General features: G+C 44.0%; 1 long non-coding RNA gene across 1 annotated transcript in view; it reads left to right on the top strand.

Moving 5' to 3' along the window:
* Positions 1 to 6,136: 6,136 nt before the first annotated feature.
* LOC118084028 (uncharacterized) overlaps positions 6,137 to 15,673 on the top strand; it is a 44,139-nt gene continuing 34,602 nt past the window's right edge. Inside the window, exon 1 of the long non-coding RNA XR_004692455.3 lies at positions 6,137 to 6,315. This is a non-coding gene — a long non-coding RNA (uncharacterized LOC118084028). The remainder of the gene's footprint in view (positions 6,316 to 15,673) is intronic.

Below are 15,673 nucleotides of genomic sequence, written 5' to 3'. Positions count from 1 at the left end.
CACCTCCTGGCAAATAGAAGGGGAAGAAATGGAGGCAGTGAGAGGTTTTACTTTCTTGGGCTCCTTGATCACTGCAGATGGTGACAGCAGTAATGAAATTAAAAGACGCCTGCTTCTTGGGAGAAAAGCAATGACAAACCTAGACAGCATCTTAAAAAGCAGAGACATCACCTTGCCGACAAAGGTCCGTATAGTTAAAGCTATGGTTTTCCCAGTAGTGATGTATGGAAGTGAGAGCTGGACCATAAAGAAGGCTGATCACAAAAGAATTGATGCTTTTGAATTATGGTGCTGGAGGAGACTCTTGAGAGTCCCATGGACTGCTAGAAGATCAAACCTATCCATTCTTAAGGAAATCAGCCCCGAGTGCTCACTGGAAGGACAGATCGTGAAGCTGAGGCTCCAATACTTTGGCCACCTCATGAGAAGAGAAGAATCCTTGGAAAAGACCTTGATGTTGGGAAAGATGGAGGGCACTAGGAGAAGGGGACGACAGAGGACGAGATGGTTGGACAGTGTTCTCGAAGCTACGAACATGAGTTTGACCAAACTGCGGGAGGCAGTGCAAGACAGGAGTGCCTGGCATGCTATGGTCCATGGGGTCACGAAGAGTCGGACATGACTAAACGACTAAACAACAACAACAATACCCCACACATCTGACTGGGCTGCCCCGGCCACTCTGGGAAGCTTCCAACATACACAAAAACATAATAAAATATTAAACATTCTTTTAAAAACCTTCCCTATACAGGATTTCCTTCAGATGGTTTGGGAGGTCAGATAATTTCATACCCTCCAACATTTCTCCAATGAAAATAGTGAAAATAGGGACATCCTGAGGAAAAGTGGGACATTCCAGGATTAAATCAGAAACCGGGATGGGCTTCTCTAAATCAGGGACGTCCCTGGAAAGTAGGGACCCTTGGAGGGTCTGTAGAGGCCACAGCAGCTTGGGAGTTGTGGAAGTGGCTGCAGAGGAGGAGGAGGAGGAGGAGGAGGAGGAGGAGGAGGAGGAGGAGGAGGAGGCAGGCTGCAGTGTGGGTAAACTTTCTAGGCCAGCCCTGCCAAAAAGGTTCTTCCCGTTGAAGAAGTACTGTTTACCACCAAAAATGGGAAATCAAAACAAGAGAAAGTAAGGGGAGGAAGAATTGTGCCAGGTCAGGATAATGCTTGATTGAATCCAAGGATTCTGGGATTTTGTTTATCATAATGATCCTGTCTAAACAACTTCCCAAGGCTCATCAAGTGCAACTAAGAATTAAGGTGCACAGCAGAATGGCATGCTAGAGTTCTTAGAGATATTTCTTACTCTCATTTATGAATGTCAGATAATTTTTTTGATGAAAACTGAAAAGGGAATGGAAATTGCAGCAGTTTGCATGCTCCTCTCCAGTCAGGAACAGAAATCTGTCAAGCGAATACAATCGGCATTCATTCATATAGTTTTTGTTGTTTTTAAGCGCTTGAATGATACGTTATTAATGACTTCTTTTTACATTGTTTTGACATTTCCTTTATCCTGAAATGAATGTAAGTTACACAAGTTTTGTAAAAAGATACCAGTACATTGAGCAGTGAGACAAATAATGTAGTATTTGGCGGAAATGGAACTACAGCAGAACCGAAACAGAGCTTATTGTAATGAATACAGATCGGAACAGAAATTGCTGCCTTCTTAATGCCCCTAGAACATGGAAATCTAGCTTCAGGGGGAAAGTTATAGGCTGATACATTTATTGGGATGACTAGTCTTCGGCAAGTTTTGGGATGGTGGCAAGAAAGGTTCTTGTCTTATCCTTAGAGATGTGCCAGAATGTTCAGAAGACCAGTCACTGTTCCAAACAGCACCATGTGGTGGCTTTTCAACATAGCAATCCTATGAAATATAGTGGTACCTTGGGTTAAGAACTTAATTCATTCTGGAGGTCTGTTCTTAACCTGAAACAGTTCTTAACCTGAAGCACCACTTTAGCTAATGGGGCCTCCTGCTGCCGCTGCGCTGCCAGAGCACAATTTCTGTTCTTATCCTGAAGCAAAGTTCTTAACCCGAGGTACTACTTCCAGGTTAGTGGAATCTGTAACCTGAAGCATCTGTAACCCGAGGTACCACTGTAACCACTTTGAGAAGTGGTGCTTGTAGCATTTCTGGAATATAGCTCCAACAAGGAAACAGGTTTCTTCTTCTACCGGTAATGCATTTTATTGTATTCTTTGCTTTAAATGGCAAAGCCTTATAAAATACACAGTATTTCAAAATTAATTGAGTCCACGTGCTAGGAGTGTTTGTATGCCTGCACATATCAAAGAGTGATGTCCCATATGTAGAGTGGAATCAGGAAGCAAAAGGAAAAGACATGGCTGATTGAAGGCAGCTAGAGAGCAGAAGGGACCAGCAAGGAGCAACTAGAAATAATGTAGTCACCTTCTCAACTTCCCTGATGTGTGAACTGGGACGACTCCTATATAGCATCTCACTTTCTCATTATTATTATTATTTACATTTACATACCACTTTTATCTTCCAGTGATCTCAAGGTGGTGTACATGGTTCTCCTCCTCCCCATTTCATCCTCAGAACAACCCTGTGAGGTAGGTTAGGCTAAGAGATAGTGACTGGTCTAAATTCACCCAGTGAGCTTCATGACTAAATGGGGATCCAAACCCTGCTCTCCCAAATCCTAGTCCAACACTCTAACCATTACGCTACATCCTGCTCCTTACTCCAGGGGTAGGGAACCTTCTCTAGCTGGTAGGCCAGATCCTTATCTCTCTACCCTTGCCACGCTGCCCACCTGTCAGTCACCTGACATCACTATGGCATCAGGTGATGCTGAGCTTTGAAGCCCCAGTTGTTGGGTCTTCAAAGCACAGCAGGATTGTTGGAAAGCCATTTTGCAAGAATGCCCCATGTTGCTCTTTAAACCTCCAAAAACTGGAGATGCAATGGCATCACATGTTGCATTATGCAGGGCAAAATTGTAATGGTTTGTTTTTCAAAATGGAGTCCTGGAAGGAAGGGCATGCAACAGCAGGTGTGTGTGGCAGTCAGGTGCTCAGTGGAGGAGGAGGATGGGACAGAGCAATATATCTGGCACCAGAATGGCTGCAGCAGTTGCTGGAAGGAGGTATATAAGACACCATCCAACTATTAAGGACTCCACTCTGGATTTGTGTAGGGTTTACTGCCTAGCCTTTTTCTCAAGGCAGCAGAGGTTTAGGATCAGGTTTTTCTTTTTCCTAGATGGGCTGTCTTCCCAGATTGATGACCCCCCTCACTTCCCTCTATAGCTTGTGCAGCAGGGCAAAGGAAAGACTGCTGTAAGATGCTGGGTTTGGTGTGAAACTGAGCTGGCTGGGCAAGGGGGTCTGAGTTCTCACCTGTATCTCCTAGAAACTGTCAGCATGTGACAGCAGCCACATCCAGGGAATGGTTTCAACTGGCTGGCTAAACCAGGTAACCAATGGGTCTCAAACCCTCGGTGAGCTAGGAACTTTCCCTGCATGCGAAGACAGGCTCCAGTGGATTAAGTGGACAAGACCAATAGTGGGTCCAACGGTCAAGAATATGGTTACCGCCAGTCCACCTAGCAGCAGCTATCGGCAACTCCGTGTCTTTTGTGGCCTTGCCACCAATGAGAAACCATTCCCAGCATCTCCTCTCTCTCCCTGTGCTGGCTTCCCTGCTTGCCCCATCTCTCCCAATCAACTGCAGCAGGTCACTGTGGGTGAGGCCTACTGCCCCCTTCCGTTCTCCTCCTCCCATATAGGTCGCTCCTCACCCTGTTCAGTCCCACTTTGAGGCTTCTTCTTCTTCTTCTTCTTCTTCTTCTTCTTCTTCTTCTTCTTCTTCTTCTTCTTCTTCTTCTTCTTCTTCTTCTTCTTCTTCCTCCTCCTCCTCCTCCTCCTCCTCCTCCTCCTCCTCCTCCTCCACAACTGCAATTCCTAGGATGCTGGAGGGTTCCGGTGCCTCATTTCCTTATTCGCCTCAATTGGGAAAATGTGTTTACTTGGTCCTGACAGTACTTGGCAGTAATCTAAGCATTAAAGCCTTGAAAAAGGCTGTTCTCTAGCAACTGGGAGCCAGGGCACACTGTTCTTTGAACCTCCAGTTCTTAGAGGTTCAAAGAGCAGTTCTGGGAATTAGAAGCAGCTTCCATTCAATAGAAGCTACACTCCCCTCCTAAAGCAATCAGCCGATGGCTTCTGCGAATGAGCCTTGCTTCAGCAAATGAATGTTCCGGAGTTGGCTTTAATCTCCTAATTGTTCCTTTGAAGCTGCACCTTACCTCTGCCCAGGTAGGCAGGACTACTAAAGGGGGGGCATTGTGGGTCAAATGCGGAAGCCTGGCAGGCCAGGTTTGGCTCATGGGCTGGATGTTCCCCACCCCGCCTCACTGGAACATTGGTACCTACTGCCCCACTCCAGAAGGTTCCCAGCAAGTTAGGACTTAGACCAAAATTTGTTGCACTGGTGAGAGTGCTAGTCTCCCTGGGTCCCTGGGGTCAGACAGAGTCTTACTCTATGAGATGTAATCCACCCTCTGATTGTGGCAGCACTTCACAGTGTACAGGGAGGTTTGTGAAGGAGTTCCGCAGGATAGCAGCACTCCCAAGTCTTACAGCTCTATTTTAAACAGCTACATTGTACTATCTCACTGAGGCAAATTAGTGTGCAATAATAATCAATGAAACTCATAATAGTAATGCTTCCAAATAAGAATTTAATCCGACAGATAATTCTCCCACACTACCACCACCATTAAAGAGCTCTGATAATAGTGATTGTTTATACTTGTAGTGGATTTTTCAAGCAAGCTGTTTCAAGGGCCATGCTGATTAATAAAACTTCAGCAATTGAAAGACAGATAAACTAGCAGGCTTATGCAATTGCCAATGGGCTGATCTTATTAAATAAACATTTACAAAAAGAAATTGAGCTTTTAAGAAGAGATTTCCCGATAGAAGCCTGTTGCTGCAAAATGAAGAAGTATAGGAGTCAAGGGACTGGCACTGTATATTAAATTGGTTTAGTAAAGATAAATATACATTATTATTAAAACATCATGCAGTATTGTTGTTGTTGTTGTTACAGCACCATCAATGCAAATGTATATGCAGAGAGACTTACTCATACAAAATGACAAACAGTAGGGCCAAGGTGAAATATGCAAATGTCACATTCAGAACTAGGAATGCATTCTACATACATAATTTTATTTGTGTGCCACCTTTCCATAGTTCAAACCACATTCAAGGCACCTTGCAACATGAAGATACAAAAATATAACATAACAAAAGTAGTCCTAAAAAAGAAATACAACATAAAAAAACAAGCAAAAAGTGACGCGGACACAAAACCCCACACATTCACTGTATAAAAGAATATAAGTTTCACCCCCCCTTCTTCCCTGACCTTATACTGTACACAACACTAATGTCTCATATCAAATGTAACTGATCCATAGAAAAGACTTTACAACCTGAAAAAAGAGACAAGGCACGTACTTTTGCAAACCAAGAATTTTTAAATAAAAATATTTTTAACAAAAAAATCAAATAGAAGCATTTCCACTGAAATCATAGTAATATCTAAAACAGAGATACACAAAATTAATATCAATAGCAGCAACAACCGCACCATAACAAAACCCCTAAACAATACTTAAACAGCCCAAGTTTGTTCAGCACCCTGAGCTTTTGTAGCTGGACTTATAGGCAAGAATGGGAGAGAAATATGATTCAGTTCACATTTAAAGACAAGTTAACAAAATTACTGTTTTCTAAAACAACATGCAAACTGAAATACAGCTACCCTTTGAAATTCCCACTTCTCCGAATATTGCAATGCAGTTCTTCAGCCAAGTAATTTGTTCAAGAATTCACATACAATGGGAAAGGTGTGCACGTAAATGCAGATGTTAGTGAAAATAACATAGAGAAATAAATTACTGTGTATCGTGGGAATTGCTTTGCAAAAATGTGGATACTCAACACTTGTTTGGTGGTTAGGTTCTGGAGGGTTGGGCCTAAAGCCAAAATTGTGTACTCCGAACAACCCTGAAACTGCCCATATTGGCCATCCTTACCTTTCCAAAGCCAACACACTCAGTGGACCTTGCACCCCACACAAGGCAGAGAGCTTTTAACCTCTGCCCTGCTTGCCAAGCTCTGGGAGGCTCTTTTGTGGGTTCTGGAAGCCCTCATGGGGCCATCCAAGATCTTGGTTGGCAACCAGGGTGTGGAGAAAAATAAGGTGGTTGGCAGATTCCTTCACCTGCTCAATCGACCAAGAGAGTATTTGCAACTGCACAGGTAAGAGGGGCTGTGTAGTCATTTTACATGACTTCACAATCAGGTAGACACCTGTTTAACCTGTTTTTAGCTTATCATTGATTTTAATCATTTTTAAATGTTTTAAATATCTGATGTTAACTGTTTTTACTGATCATTTTATTGTTTTTTTCTTGTAAACAGCTTCGGTGCTTTTTGTACACTCAGTATAAATTTTATTATATCAGTTATTGGGCTTTGCTATAAATTATACTGGATTTTTCAGACACATGGCTGCTGAAATGTTACAGATGCTTCCAGTAAATATTCCTTTAGCTGGCCCAACCTACTGTACTTCTAATGCAGTGATACCTCGAGTTACAAACGCCTCAGGTTACAAACACTTCAGGTTACAAACTCTGCTAACCTGGAAGAGTTACCTCGAGTAGAGAACTTTGCTCCAGGCTGAGAACGGAAATCATGTGCTGGACGTGCAGCGGCAGCAAGAGGCCCCATTAGTGAAAGCACACCTCTAGTTAAGAACAGTTTCAAGTTAAGAACGGACCTCTGGAATGAATTAAGTTCGTAACTAGAGGTACCACTGTACTGGATATAGTGATATAGCAATTTAGAGGTGGAGTGAATAATAAGGTCACAGGAAATGTGCTGCATTTAAAGTTCTAACAAGACAACAAATTAAACAATTTTTGAGAACATAATTTTAGGGAAAAGTGAGTTGAATAGTTTGAGCAGTCAACCGTGAGAATGAATAGCTAATAAAAAGAGACAAATGCACCCAGATCTATGTGCTCTAGCATGTTTCCCTCGGTGAAGCAATGCTTATCAACTTGTATCCCTCAGTTTAGCTTCTGAGTCTCTTCATGATCCTCTGCTATTTCCTTCCTCTGCTATTTCCTTCCTCTTCAGTTCAGCCATTTCAGCTGATCAGGTCTAGCAGTTACCTCTTCTGTTTTCCAGCTCTTTAGAGTTATTCAATCCAGTGGGTGGGAAGAGGAGGAGTTGCGTTCTCCCATTAAAGATTCCTGCCTTCCAGGGGGTTGGACTAGATCATCCTTGTGGTCCCTTCCAACTCTACAATTCTCTCTCTGATTCATGGGAGCCTTTCAGAGCCCACATGAAACCTTTCCAGAGCTCAGTAAGCAAGGCCAAGAGCTTAAAAGCTTGAAAAGAGCTTTTAAGCTCTCGGGCCTTGTGTGCATTTAATTTGTATGATGGCAACTAGCTGGTTGCCAAGCTCGAGAAACTACAATTCTGCAAGTTAAATGCATGCAAGTTATAAGTGAACTGTATTAGGGCGAAACTGCAAATAATAATACATCCAGTAGGAGAAATCTGCACAAAATGTATGCATTTTCTTGATGGTTTTAATACAAAAGATGCAAACTGATGTGAAAATATGAAGAACTGGTTGCGAGTAGAAAAATGAAAAACCAAGTGAAACCAAAATCGACATATTTGCCCATCTCTGTCACAAAAATAAATTATCACCACCATCATCAACTGCTTCCTACTGAACCATTCATTTCATATATTTCAAATTTATTTAACCCATTGATAAGCCATTCATATGAAAAATAAAACAATTATTTTTTAAGAAAAACAAAAGAAATTTAAATATCAATTAAAATATCAGAATGAAAACATCACTTACAGTGTTTGATATACAGCACCCTTCCAATACTTAAAATACAATCCATTAAAAAAATATGCCTGGGAGAATAACAATCTGATAACCTGACACCTAAAAGATAATAGGTTCCACCCAGCTAGCCTCCCTAAGGAAGGAGCTCCGGAACTGGAATGCCATAGATAAGAGGGGGATCCCTGGGTGTTTTTTTTGCCATTTCCCTTGCATAAGGACAGGTACTTTAATAAAGCTAAGAAGGGGGGATTATTTTTGTCCATGTTGGAGACCCTGTCACCTTTCAGCAGGGGGACTGCCCCAAATGCCACATCCTTCCAAAACCCATCCATTTTACTGCAGAGTTAAGAACTGCTGCAAAATCAGCAGCTGGTAGGCTAATCACCTTCTTCTACCTGCTTTCCTATTTACCTGTGTTTGAAACTCTGGCTATGCGATGCTGCAAATTTCAAACATTCCCACTGTTAATGGAAAGCATCTTCACCGTATTTTAATAGTGGGCATTTGCTGTCCTTTCAATGGCAGTGATGTGAGCCATGTGATAACATAAGTACAGTGGAACCTCGGTTTATGAACACGTCGGTTTACAAATTTTCGGTTTACGAACGCCGCATCTGGAACGGATTAATCCACTTTCCATTACTTTCAATGGGAAAGTTCGCTTCAGTTTATGAACGCTTCAGTTTATGAACAGACTTCCGGAACCAATTACACCCATGCTTCGGGTTAAGTACGCTTCAGGTTGAGGACTCCGCAGACCCATCTGGAACGGATTAATCCATTTTCCATTACTTTCAATGGGAAAGTTCGCTTCAGTTTATGAACGTTTCAGTTTATGAACAGACTTCCGGAACCAATTGTGTACTTGGTTTTCCTAATGCCAATTCATAACTTCCATAATTTCCATCTTTGGCACCATCTATTTGCTCTGTTTTCATCAGCAGAGAAAATTTGATGGCATTGAAGCATCCTGCTTAATTCAGCAAGGTTCCCTTTCTTGTCTTCTTGCTTGACTTGCCTGACTTGTCTGTTACACATATACAATATAACTGCAAGTACTTGGCAATCATTTTAAATTATTTTAATGCAATTTTAAGCACAAAAGGTTAAGCACATTTTAAGCACACAAAAATTTTAGTATGACAAATTTAAAATTATTGGATCACAAAATGCAAAGAAGTCAATATTTTAAGGTTGACAAATTCAACACACCCTGCTAAGTTGTATCTTCAAAGAAAACAAATATCTCTTCTGGAAGCACTTATAATGTCCTGCTCTCGTGGTCAATTCAGCTAATTGGTAGTTAATATTAAAAATTAGTGGCATGGGTAAGAAATTTTAAAAGAAGACTCCATGTAGATACGAAGTTGGTTAAATCAGCGTTTCTCAACCACTGTTCCGCGTCACACTACTGTGCCGCGAGACGGTGGCTGCTGTGCCGCAACGTGAGGCAACGAGAAGGGCGATTTGTGGCCGCCAATAGGCAGCGCTGACGCGCCGGCCAGTAAGCCGGCCGGGTCAGTCTGGAGGGCGCGAGGGCGCGAAGGGTGTTCCTCCGTCATCTCCTCGCGCTCGCTCCCTGAGCGAGGCAGCGCTTCATGGCCGAGGCCGCCTCCTCGCGCTCAATGGAGAAGGCAGCAGCGCAGGGCGGCGGGGACTCTGGAGCAGCAGCAGCCCTGTCCAGCGGCGGCAGTAACAGCAGCAGCCGCAGCAGCAGCCGCCCCACCTTGGCGGGCTCCTCGTCGTCGTCCTCCGCCAGCTGGGGAGGGCTCTCGGGCCGCCAAGGAGCATCGATGGCGGCGGCTACACCAGCGGGGAGGCCGGAGGGGGCGGCGGTGGCGGCAGCAGCCCCAGCTCAGCCGTGGCCAGCCCAGGAGGGAGCGGGGGGCTGGCGGCAGGCAGGATGACGGAGGCGGTGCTCGAGGGCTCTCTCAGCAAGTACACCAACCTCATCCTCCCTATTCCTCTGTCCCCCACCCATTCCCAACCCCCAGGATTTGCCCCGTCTTTTAATGGTGGTGTGCCGCGTGATTTTTTTGACGGAACAAGTGTGCCGTGGCCCAAAAAAGGTTGAGAAACACTGGGTTAAATGACAGCTGTGATCAAACACAAACCCACCCTGCAGATCATGTAGGTGGCTTTTAAAAAAATAGGTGGCATGTTTTGAATAGGTGCTGTATAAACAATGTCTGAGGATTGCAGAAGAAATGAATGGAGCCAGCCATCTCTTTGTGAGGGGGAAGAGTTATATATCATCTCAAATAACAGTTAGAAGTTGCCTCCAGCAGCCAGATCTATCTAGCAAGGACTTCAGAACAGATCTAATGGAAGCTTGTAGTTGCTCTCTATAATCTTTGGATAATCAGAGAGGACAAAAGGCCAACTATTTCTCCTGAGACATATGCATTTCCTAACTCAGGAATAAATCATTCTGAATAATAATGCAAAGTCATAAAATTGTAATCAGATTGGCGTCTTAACCAGAGTAGCAAGAGATGATATCTTACTCTACAGTGAAGTGCTAATCTTCACAATGAACTCAGATATCAGAAATCCATGGGAAATTTGAGAGATGATGAATTTTCCTTCCAAACAAGCTGTGGTAATTCAGAATTCCTGACAGTTTCCTTTCTGGTAGAACCACTTCCTTTACTTCACTGATATGTCAGAGGCACAATTGTTCTGTAAATGATCTTTCTTCCTTAAAATAATATACTGTATGGCTAAGCCTAAGTTTTGACACATAAATAACAACATGGTGGGGGGGGGGGCAATCTTAGGCTGTGACACTAAGCCCCATTAGTTGCAAAGAATTTCAGTTGAAATCAACAGGGCCTACTTTCAACAACATGCATTAAGGGCTCATTGCAATGATTTTGCAAAGTTTTTTGCAGATGAAGTCACTCGGATTCGGGAAGAGGTAGACTCCACCGTGGGAGCAGGGCCGGGGCGAGGGAGTGCTGGAGTCCTGTCTAGTCAAGTTGCATGGGATCAATTCAAATCTGTTACCTCCGAGGATGTGGACAGGCTGCTTGGACGAGTGAAACCAACCACCTGTCTCCTTGATCCTTGCCCATCCCTGCTTATAAAAGCTAGCTGGGAAGGGCTGGGCGATGGGCTTTGCAGGGTGGTGAATGCTTTTCTCTGTGAGGGAGCCTTCCCACACCCGTTATTAAACCACTACTTAAAAAACCATCTTTAGATGTGGCCAATATGGCCAACTATCACCTAGTCTCAAATCTTCCATTCTTGGGCAAGGTGATTGAGAGAGTGGTTGCTGAACAACTCCAAGCACACCTGGAAGAAGCGGACCATTGGATCCCTTCCAGTCGGGATTCAGGCCTCATCATGGGACTGAAACTGTCTTGGTCGCACTGGTCGATGATCTCTGGCGGGCTAGGGACAAAGGTGAGAGCTGTTTCCTAGTTCTGCTGGATCTCTCAGCGGCTTTTGACACCATCGACCATAACATCCTTCTGGACCGTCTAGAGGGGTTGGGAGCTGGGGGAACTGTCATACAGTGGTTCCGCTCCTTCCTCCTGGGCCGTGTTCAGAAACTGGTGGTGGGGGATGAGTGCTCACACCCCTGGGCTCTCACTTGTGGTGAGCCTCAGGGTTCTGTCCTCTCCCCCATGCTTTTAAACATCTATATGCAGCCGCTGGGAGAGACCATCAGGGGGTTTGGGCTGGGTGTTCATCAGTATGCGGATGATACCCAGCTCTACCTCTCTTTCAAATCAGAACCAGTGAAGGTCTTGTGTGAGTGTCTGGAGGCGGTTGGCGGTTGGATGGCGGCTAACAGATTGAGGTTGAATCCTGACAAGACAGAAGTACTGTTTGTGGGGGACAGGAGACGGGCAGGTGTGGAGGACTCCCTGGTCCTGAATGGGGTAACTGTGCCCCTGAAGGACCAGGTGTGCAGCCTGGGAGTCATTTTGGACTCACAGCTGTCCATGGAGGCGCAGGTCAATTCTGTATCCAGGGCAGCTGTTTATCAGCTCCATCTGTGGTACGCAGGCTGAGACCTACCTGCCCGCAGACTGTCTCACCAGAGTGGTGCATGCTCTAATTATCTCTCGTTTGGACTACTGCAATGCGCTCTATGTGGGGCTATCTTTGAAGGTGACCCGGAAACTACAATTAATCCAGAATGCGGCAGCTAGACTGGTGACTGGGAGCAGCCGCCGAGACCACATAACACCGGTCTTGAAAGACCTACATTGGCTCCCAGTACATTTCCGAGCACAATTCAAAGTGTTGGTGTTGACCTTTAAAGCCCTAAACAGCCTCAGTTCAGTATACGTGAAGGAGCGTCTCCACCTCCATCGCCCTCCCACCAGATGTCAAAGAGAAAAACAACTACCAGACTGAAGGCAGCCCTGTTTAGGGAAGCTTTTAATGTTTAATAAATTATTGTATTTTAATACTTCTGTTGGGAGCAGCCCAGAGTGGCTGAGGAAACTCAGCCAGATGGGCGGGGTATAGATGATAATAATAATAATAATAATAATAATAATAATAATAATAATAATATATCATCATCATCATCATCCACACTAATTTTTTGCCCCGTGCTTTCTAGACACAGTTTGGTCCTTTCCCAGTCTGTGTCCAAGTGCTCTTTTCTTTTCCCCCCTCCACTTTCTCTAAGAAAACCTACTCTTTAATGTTGAATCAGAACAAACAGCACATAGGTTTTTTATGCAAGTCACACTGACTGTCAGGGATTAGGGTGCAAGAGATTGTCTTTCTTGCATTGGACCACATGAGAACAAAATACAGTCATACCTTGGGTTGAGTACGCTGCGGGTTGCATACTTTTGGGTTGCGTACTCGGCCGACCCGGAAGTGTTTACTTCTGGGTTTTGCCATGCACGCATGCACAGAAGCACTCTATCGGCGATTTGTGCATGCGCTAAAGCACCGTTCGGGCTGCATACTTTTCGGGGTGCGAACGGCACCCCGAAATGGATTGAGTACGCAACCCAAGGTACCACTGTACAAAATAACGAACAGTAGGGCCAGGGTGAAATGTGCAAGTGTTACATTCAGAATTAGGAATACATTCTACATACATAATTTTATTTGTATGCTGCCTTTCCATAGTTCAAACCACACAGAAGGCAGCTTACAACATAAATAAATACAACATAGCAAAAGTAGTCCTAAGCAATAAATACAACATAAAAAACAACAACCAAATAGTGACACTGACACAAAACCCCACACATACACTATATAAAAGAATATAAGTTTCACCCCCTTCTTCCCTGTAAGTGAAGTGCCCCACATAGAAGCTTCCCCGAGATGCTTCATGTCCCCTTTCCCTTGATGCACAACGGAATATAGTCCCAAGTGAAACAAATGTTGCCAGAAACCGTTTTAACTGCATGTTTGTTTGAGGGTCACAGCCGTTAAATCCAGAAGACTGCTTCATGATGGATTACCCCAGGCAGTGCTTTCCACAAAGGTTATACAGTACACATCATACATAGGTCAAAGATCATATAAGCTTAGTACTGCAACATTCCCATCAAAACATGTTTACTCTACCCAAAAGGTCATATTGGAAAGAAAAGGAAAGAAAAGAACAGCATTAGGAGCTGTGGGGCTCTCTGTGAGAAAATTCATCTGATGAATAAGAATTAACCTAGAATTATGTGCATGCACGCACATGTAGATCTTGGCAGAATTCTGTGACCAGAAAAATCAAATTCCGCAATTTGAATTAATTCTTAGTATTGGGCAAGTTTTTGCAGCTTTTTCAATCAGCATGACTTTGGAATAGGCTTCCAGAGCTATAGCTAATAATCTCCCTATACTGATACACGTATCTGAAAGTACTGGAAAATACAATCCAACTGCCAAAGTCGACAGTGCTGGGCAATGCTTAATTAGAGGGAGGTCCCCATGTCCCAAACTTATCAAACAACCCAATAGCATTGCCTTGGCATGTTGAGGATGGGGGGGGGGGGTTTGAGGAAATGACTCATTCAAGAGAGGAAGGCATAATGAGATTAAGTGTAAGCAGTGCAGCTATTTTTTCTGTTGTTCTAACTGTTAAGGTGAAACTTTAACAGTTGACTAGACACCTAAACACAGGGTAATTTTATGTACCCCTGGTGGGGGAACCAATTATTGTAGAATTATATGATGACATGCCCACAGAACAGATTGTTTTCTACATCTTGGTGGATGTAGCGGTTGGAGGTTGGATGGCGGCTAACAGATTGAGGTTGAATCCTGACAAGATAGAAGTACTGTTTTTGGGGGACAGGAGGCGGGCAGGTGTGGAAGACTCCCTGGTCCTGAATAGGGTAACTGTGCCCCTGAAGAACCAGGTGCGCAGTCTGGGAATCATTTTGGACTCACAACTGTCAATGGAGGCACAGGTCAGTTCTGTGTCCAGGGCAGCTGTCTATCAGCTCCATCTGGTACGCAGGCTGAGACCCTATCTGCCTGCGGACTGTCTCGCCAGAGTGGTGCATGCTCTGGTTATCTCTCGCTTGGACTACTGCAATGTGCTCTGTGTGGGGCTATCTTTGAAGGTGACCCGGAAACTACAACTAATCCCTACCACATGCGGTGGACGTGTGACAAGATAAAAACATTCTGGGAATTAATTTATAATGAACTAAAAAAAGATATTCAGGTATACTTTCCCTAAAAAACCAGAAGCCTTCTTTTTGGGGCTTATGGGCAAGGAGATTTTAAAATCAGATCATAGATTGTTCATTTACGCCACTGCGGCGGCAAGAATCTTGATAGCCCAAGAAGTGGAAATCGCATGAAATACCTTCGATAATGGAGCGGAAAACGAAATTACTAGAGTATATGGAAATGGCCAAACTGACCTGCAGAAAACGTGACCAGGACGATGTGAGATTTCAAAAAGAGTAGAGTAAATATGTAGAATATGTAAAAGAAAATTATAAAGGTATGAAAACATTAGCGGGATTGAGATAAATCCTACACCTTTGATGTTGTGAAAAATATAGAAAATACGGGAGTGGATGAGAAAAAAAAATATACCTGCTGGGGGAGGGTGGGGGGAAGTCAGAGGTTGGCAAAGCCATTTGTTGTATAGATGTTAATTACATTTTGTATAAAGTTAGAAAGTGGAAAAAAAGAAAACAATAAAAATTCATTGTTAAAAAAAGAAAAAGAAACTATAACTAATCCAGAATGCAGCAGCTAGACTGGTGACTGGGAGCAACTGCAAGACCACGTAACACTGGTCTTGAAAGACCTACATTGGCTCCCAGTATGTTTCTGAGCACAGTTCAAAGTGTTGGTGCTGACCTTTAAAGCCTTCAACAGCCTTGGCCCTGTATACCTGACGGAGCATCTCCACCCCCATCGTTCTGCCCGGACACTGAGGTCCAGCACCAAGGGCCTTCTGGCAGTTCCCTCACTGCGAGAAGCCAAGTTACAGGGAACCAGGCAGAGGGCCTTCTCGGTAGTGGCACCCACCCTGTGGAATGCCCTCCCACCAGATGTCAAAAAGAAAAACAACTACCAGACTTTTAGAGGACATCTGAAGGCAGCCCTGTTTAGGGAAGCTTTTAATGTTTGGTGGACTATTGTATTTTAATATTTTGTTGGAATCTGCCCAGAGTGGCTGGGGAAACCCAGCCAGATGGGCAGGGCATAATTAATAAATTCTTATTCTCCTTATTCTCCTTATTCTCCTCCTCCTCCTCCTCCTCCTCCTCCTCCTCCTCCTCCTCCTCCTCC

Source organism: Zootoca vivipara, chromosome Z2 (assembly GCF_965207765.1).
Source record: "Zootoca vivipara chromosome Z2, rZooViv2.hap1.1, whole genome shotgun sequence".
Lineage (NCBI taxonomy): Eukaryota > Metazoa > Chordata > Lepidosauria > Squamata > Lacertidae > Zootoca > Zootoca vivipara.
This window is presented reverse-complemented; position numbering and strand designations above follow the sequence as displayed.